Here is a 7,263-nt window from a genome sequence, read left to right as displayed (position 1 = left end):
AGACCCTATTGTGGTCGAAAATCGCCAACATCCCGCACTTCAAATGATATTTTCTTGTTTAGAATCTACTTCGCCTGAATTCCAAGCTACATCTAGTGTGCCTACTTATAACTTTACGAGCGAATATTCCGTTGCTCTACAATTTGTTAAGCTCTACAGATTGGTCAATAATTTATAATGAAACGGAGGTTGTTTGCGCAACATTTTACGAGCTCATTTATAAAGCATGTGATATCGCTGTGCCAAAATTTGGATTTTTGCAGCTTGGAAAAAAGAAATACCCGCTCTGGTTCACAAAAGACATTAGAGAGGCTCTTCTGGTTAAAGGAAGCATACATAATAAATATAAAAAGCATCGAACCGCTTATTATTTGGAATTATTCAAGCATCAACGAATGCTCACCAAGACTATGATAAACGCTGCTTACAAACAATATATAACTGATACTGAGAATGCAATTTGTAGTGACCCGAGGGGCTTTTGGGGCTATGTACAATCCAGAAAGGGCTCTTCTCGGATACCTGGTATTATGAACTACAGGCAAAATGAATAACTACGAGTTCCTCGATTGTTGACGGGTTCGCTGAATATTTTGGTGAGGTCTACATTGATTCGGATCCTCACAATTTGTCCGGTTCTGGGTTAACATTGGACTAAACCCTTCAAATCAGTGGTTTCCTTCTCGAGGATATAAATTCGGCGTTGCGATATGCCAAAAATAAACTTTCCGCGGGTGTTGATGGTATTTCCAGCTTCTTGCTAAGAGATTGCGCCACTATTTTTGATACTCCCCTACTGTATCTTTTCAACTTAATTCTCAAAAAGTGCGAAATGCCTACACAGTGGAAGAAAGCTTTTATTTGTCCAATCCACAAGAAGGGCGACTTTAGCAATATTGAGAACTATCGACCTATTTCGTTACTGTGTGGCTTCTCCAAGGTATTTGAGTCAATTTTATACAAATATATCTACGCACATATTAACACCTTTCCAGCATGATTTTGTAAAGAATTGATCAACTGTATCAAACCTAGTTTGTTTTACACAATTTGTGTCCGATGTGTTAGATGATAGAGGCCAAGTAGATGTTGTTTACCTAGATTTTCAGAAGACCTTTGATCAGTTGGGTCTATATGCGTTGTTGCGCAAGTTGAGTTCCGTTGGATTTAGGAAACTTTTGATCTCCCTTATGGAGTCTTACCTTTGAGATATAGTGCGTCAGATACTTCAACTACAGTTCGTATCCTATTCGGCCAACATCGGGAGTGCCTCAAGGTTCAAACCTGGATCCACTTCTATTTCTCATCTTCATCAATGACATCACGGACTCCATTGATTGCGGTAAACTACTTTTTGCTGATGACCTAAAAATTTTTACCTCAGTTCGCTCTTCAGCGGATAGTGTTGTTCTCCAGAGTGGTTTGGATAGTGTTATCGAGTGATGCGCGAATAACCGATTGTCTCTAAATGTGTCGAAGTACGCGTTGTTTTCTATACCAGAAGTTCGCTGATGCACACAGAGTACTGCATTGGTAATGAAGTCTTGCGGTGCACTAATAATATTACAGACTTGGGGGTAACTTTTGATTCAAAACTAACATTCATAGACCATGCAATAATCTGTGCGCGAAATGTTATCGAACTTATGGTTTTATATATCGCAATTGTAAAGAATTTTCAACCGTTAGCCTTCTTACTATTTTTAATGCTCTGATTCGTTGACGCCTTGAATACGCATCTTTGATTTGGCAACCTTTTTATGCTGTACATGTTAATTTATTAGAGCACATTGTAAGATTATTCTTAAAGTTTTTGTCTTACCGAATTGACCAAATATATCCCCCTAGAGGTATTGATTACAGTATATTACTGAACCGATTTGATGTAGTGTCACTGTCAATACGTAGAATAACAATCGCACGGTTTGATTGACTGTTCACAGATTTTATACATGATCAATTTTAACGTACCAAGACTTAATGTTAAATCGACGCGTGTTTTCTATTGCAACTTCAACAGAACAGTGTTGTCTCAACGCTCCCCAGTGTCGTTGATATGTAGTTATTATAACCAGATTTCCGCAGAATGCGACATTTTTACCGATACCTGGTCATTCATTAACAATAAAATCATAGATCACTTCATAATTATTAATCGCTAAAATACCTTTTCGCCTTGATTGCCATTCATAATATGTACAATATTATTTTTCCATTTTGATATATTCATATATCTTACAATTGTTATCATTACTACCTATTATTTTTTGTATATTACTACGTTTGTATTTTTCTTTTTGTATTCCTGTAATTATTAATGTTAATAAAGAAGTAAGAATAATAACGTCTTTTTGTGAAACAATTTGAAGCAGTTACTTGTCGATGTTTAGTATAGATTGAAATTTCCTTTTGTGTACAGAGAATATGAGTAAAACGTGCCGAAATTAATTGTTAACTAATGTAAATGTATTTTTCACATATTGACGGGCTTAGCAACTACACCAGAGTTTCATCGGTTTGAGCAGACCGACTTAGTGGTTCAATTGTACCTTTTCATTTTCACTGATTTTGGCAAAATCATTACTACTTTAGCTCAGAAATCAGGACGCATTTTTTACGAAAGATCCTTCATCGCAGCAATAAGTACTTCCAAAGCAGGATAGTATAAACCACTTGCATGCTCGTAGGCATGGATATTCAACAACATTTTACCAGATTTCTATGGGATCCCTTTTAGTGTCAAAAAGGGATTTGAGGATACTATCTTGCCCTAACTTAAATATCTCCATTTGTTGTTCCTCAGGAACCTCGGATATATCCACTAAAGGTGGTTCAAATACTAGTTTCATGGAAATGTGTTCGTCAAAGTCTGAAAATCTTTCAATATATTCTTCCTTTAAAGAATCTAGAACAGCTACATACTCATCAAATATTATATCATGTATTTTATTCAACATTTTTGCTAACCTTGCAGTAGTACGGTAATAACACTGTCGGTGGCCTTGTCTAGAATTAGCATCTGCCGTAATTCACGATGACACCAGATGACACTATATTTACGTGAATATATGTAGTTAAATTGCAATAGCAGAAAAAGAATGTTTGTACTATTTTTTCTGTCCATCACAATGGACTTCTAATAAAATGTGTTAATTTTTATTTACTTAATTTTTTCAAACCTATAAGGATGTTACAGACAAGGTGCTCTAACATTTGAAATATTTGATATAATCAGTATTCATTGAAACTTTCAACCATATTGTTCTTTATTAATTTTTAAATCTATTAGTTAACTTTTTATGAAGGCCGCACAACAATCTGTATATTCTCACTGATATATATTCCAATGATTAAATAATATGCAGAGTATTGTACTAAAAAATTCTAAGTGACTGTAAAACTGGTAACACTTCGACCGCCTGGAATTTAGTATCCCAAATCTTGTACAATTCTGAGGGTATTAAATTTTAGAATTTAATTAAATCTAAATCAATCCAGCATGTTTTTATTGAATGTTATGGTGATACAATTAAATTTACAATTTATTGAAAAATAAATAAAGTGATATTTAATTATGAAATGTTAATATTTTCTACCATCTATGTTGAACCCCAATACTCCAGTTGGGCTTAGCCCTATTTGGTCCTCTAACAACTTTACTCCATGATCCAGTTACATGAGTTTGATCAGTTTTGTGACCAGCATTAATACTGGTAACAGTATTCTGTCCAACTTTATCAACGCTACCTCCGACACTCCACGGATAAGGACTTTCAGTGCTGCCGCCTATTTGTGTACCACCTGGCGCAAAAGATCTTTTATTTCTAGCATGGTGATCAACATCTATCAGTTCATATTCTTCCGGTTCGTAATGTCCTACAAGGAAGTATTGTTGATATTGATCTTCAGGAATCACAAAAGCAGCGGAAAATGCTACCAAGGCGAACAAAGCAATGCACTTGATCATCATCTGTAATAAAACGAAAAGAATATATTTAATCGTCCACTTTCATTATAACTTATTATCAAGAGTAAGATACTTACTGTTTAAGAGATTTTTGTTCCGATTGAATGCGTTGAAATCAAATTGCCGAGCTGTGCAAACGAGAGATTTAACTTTATGATTTGAAACGAGAAGTGCGCCGAATATATACGCACCGGACCAGCGCATAAAGTGTTGCATATTGGATAACGGGGAATTACTACGTCCTACTGCTTAATCGTTGTTTCTTTTTCGGAGATTTATCTCCGTTGTGGAGTCCCAGAGACTCGCACAATCTAATCTAATGTTTATTGTCCTTTTGATTCTTACAAGGGGAATTCCATTCCGTCTTAAATAAATAATATTCTCAGTACAAACTAAATATGAAGTTATTTTGAGATTAATACAATTATTACTAAAACTGCCGGTAGATTTACATGTTTTGAAGAAATCTGAAGATTTTATAGTAAAGTGGCTAACTTGTTCTATGATACATACCCAAATCTTTCTACTATCCATAAGGTAGAAAACTGGTAGTGTAAAAGATGGACTACCAACCGATTATTGCAATTTTAAACACAATGCAGATCTTTACTGAAGATTCACGTGCATCCTCATGTATAGAACTACTCAAACATACAGGGGTGGCACGCTAATTAGCACACCGTACTGAATCTAGTTAAAGGCGCATAAAATCGACGCAGAATGAAAGTTTTCTATAAGGAACTTAAAAGTATTTATTTATTAATTATTATTATTAAACATATTTTGTAGTGAGACGTAAACTAACGAAAAGAAAAACAGAAATACACGATTTTTTTTACAGAAATGTTTTCATTGTAAATAAAACTTAAACATCACTTAATAAGCTTGAAAATATTCAGAATATACATAGAGTGTAAGTTGAACACTCATTACTTTTTACCATTTTCTGATATTCTTGCTCGATAACGTCCCATAATTCTTGTAGCGTCTTTGGTTTTAGCGTCATCATAACTCTTCTTTGAATAACTGTCCATAAGTTCTCATTTGGATTAAACCTGGGCTCTGTACAGGCCAAACCGGCAGTGGTATTGCTTGATTCTGAAATCATTATTTCAGACCTTTGGCAGGGCATTGTTTTGCGAAAACCATTTTCGAATAAACTGACAACGGCAAATTTTTCAAATATGGGATAATGGGTGGTGGTTCAACAACAATTTTGGTATGCTATGGCATTTAGCTTTCCTATTATTTGAACAATAGGTTCAACACCACGCTCGCTAAAACAACCCCATACCATTACACTTCCGCCGACGAAGTACTTTGGATCTAACTCTTTATTTGCAGCACATCGCATATAACATGTTCCGCATAGATTGAATTTAGATTCGTCGCTCCAAATTACGCAATTTCAGAAAGAGGGAAGAGATTGAATATGGCTTTTTACGAATTCCAAGTGCTTTTTATGGTTTCCAAGCGAAACCGTCGGTTTTTTAAACTTTGGCATCCCTGGAGATTGGTTTCCAGAAGTTATTTGACAGTCCTACTTGCAATGTTGACACCATATTCCTGCTGCATTGTGGCTCTTATCTGTAAAGAAGTAGCAAAAAGATCTTTGGGCGCCTGTTAGACAATTAGAAAATTTTCTGGTTTTGAGGTTTTTCTGCGTCTTGATCGTTTTTGATTTGAAAAATTTTTATTATTTCGATAATGTTTGAGCGCATTTCGAACTTTTTTCGGCGAACTCCCAATATAACTAATTTGCCCGATAAATTAGTTATATTTTTCTATTTTTCTAACATCTTCCATATTAGGCGTCTTTCTCCTTCCGAAGAGCATTTTTTGCGTCCCATCTCAATGATGTTTAAACAATTTTCGTTTAAATGGACTTAACTGACGTCTATACTGCTTGTAAATCAAATTCAACTCTCCAGCGATTCTTCGTTAGCGATCATAATGTTTTTATCCGGACGTTGACAACGACCGGGGCCCAATTTTGTCCACAAAGACTGTGACAAGTCTACAAGGATAATCTAGCTTGGTGCAAAACTCTCTGCAAATGTCCATTCTATAAGAAGGTTGGGTTGGGTTGATCAAACATCAACTTCTTTTAAGTTAGGTAGGTACTGCATATATTATTTTAACTTTATATAACTATGTATTTATCTTTAAAAATTGCTAGAATGTATTACACAAATATTTTTCTTCGAAATACACGTTAACATAATAAATATTGTTTCTACAATTGACATAATGTTAACACATTAAAAATGATTTAAAGATAACAATTGTCATCACCATCTTAGTACTTGCAATTAATACATTTATAGATTATTTTTTGCTGTTTCTTTGTCAACAAAAAAATGGCTTAAATAAAATTCCTATTGTAAGAATCAAAAGGACAATAATGTACTAATCAGTAGATTAGATTATACGGGTCTCTGGGACTCCACCACGTAAATGAATCTCCAAAAAATAAACGACAATTAAACAGTGGGATGTAGTGATTCCCCTTAATCCAATATGCAACAGTTTATGCGCAAGTTCGGTGTGTATACAGTGCTAGCGTAAAGTAACCCCCCCCCTGTTTAACTTCCGAACAAATTGAGATATCAATATGAACAAAAAAACGTCAGTTTCTATATTTTATCAGCACAAATATTTTCTTATGGAGAATTTTGCCATCACTTTTAGTTTTTCCGGCAAATAGATTAACTTTGTTTTTTTAAATGGAACACCCAGTATATTATGGTATCTTCCGAAAGATGAAAACAATACGAATCCAACGGTATCTCACAATCAAATATCGGTTTATTAGTTTTTCGCATAAAAATTAAACAAAATGCGGAATTTTGCCGGAAAAACCAACGTATCTTCGTCGACTACCTGTCGAAATGCAATCGGCCAGGTAAATGGTGGACGGTAGGTTAACGGTCGGTATACGCTCAAGCTAAGACGGATTTAAAATTGCAAGTTCAATTACTTATTTTTTTTAGAAATGAAATAAAAGTTGGGTGGAAGTATATTAAATTTATGAATTAATCATATTTTATCAAAAAATATTTATAAAGAAAAAAAGTCAATATAAGAAATTAAATTTTCTTATTAAAGATTTTGCTAGTATAGGTAACGGTTGAAAAATTTGCTTAGTGTTGTTATTGAATAATAAAAGAATTTTTTATTTATTAAGAATCAACTATTAAGTAAATTGTTCGATATGATTACCTTGAACTTCTAGGCAGTGGTACCATCTTTGTAGTGTTTCCTCTCTCACACGGCGTAACATGTGATGATCAATA

Source organism: Onthophagus taurus, chromosome 7 (genome assembly GCF_036711975.1).
Source record: "Onthophagus taurus isolate NC chromosome 7, IU_Otau_3.0, whole genome shotgun sequence".
Classification (NCBI taxonomy): domain Eukaryota; kingdom Metazoa; phylum Arthropoda; class Insecta; order Coleoptera; family Scarabaeidae; genus Onthophagus; species Onthophagus taurus.
Note: the sequence above shows the minus strand (reverse complement) of the source record.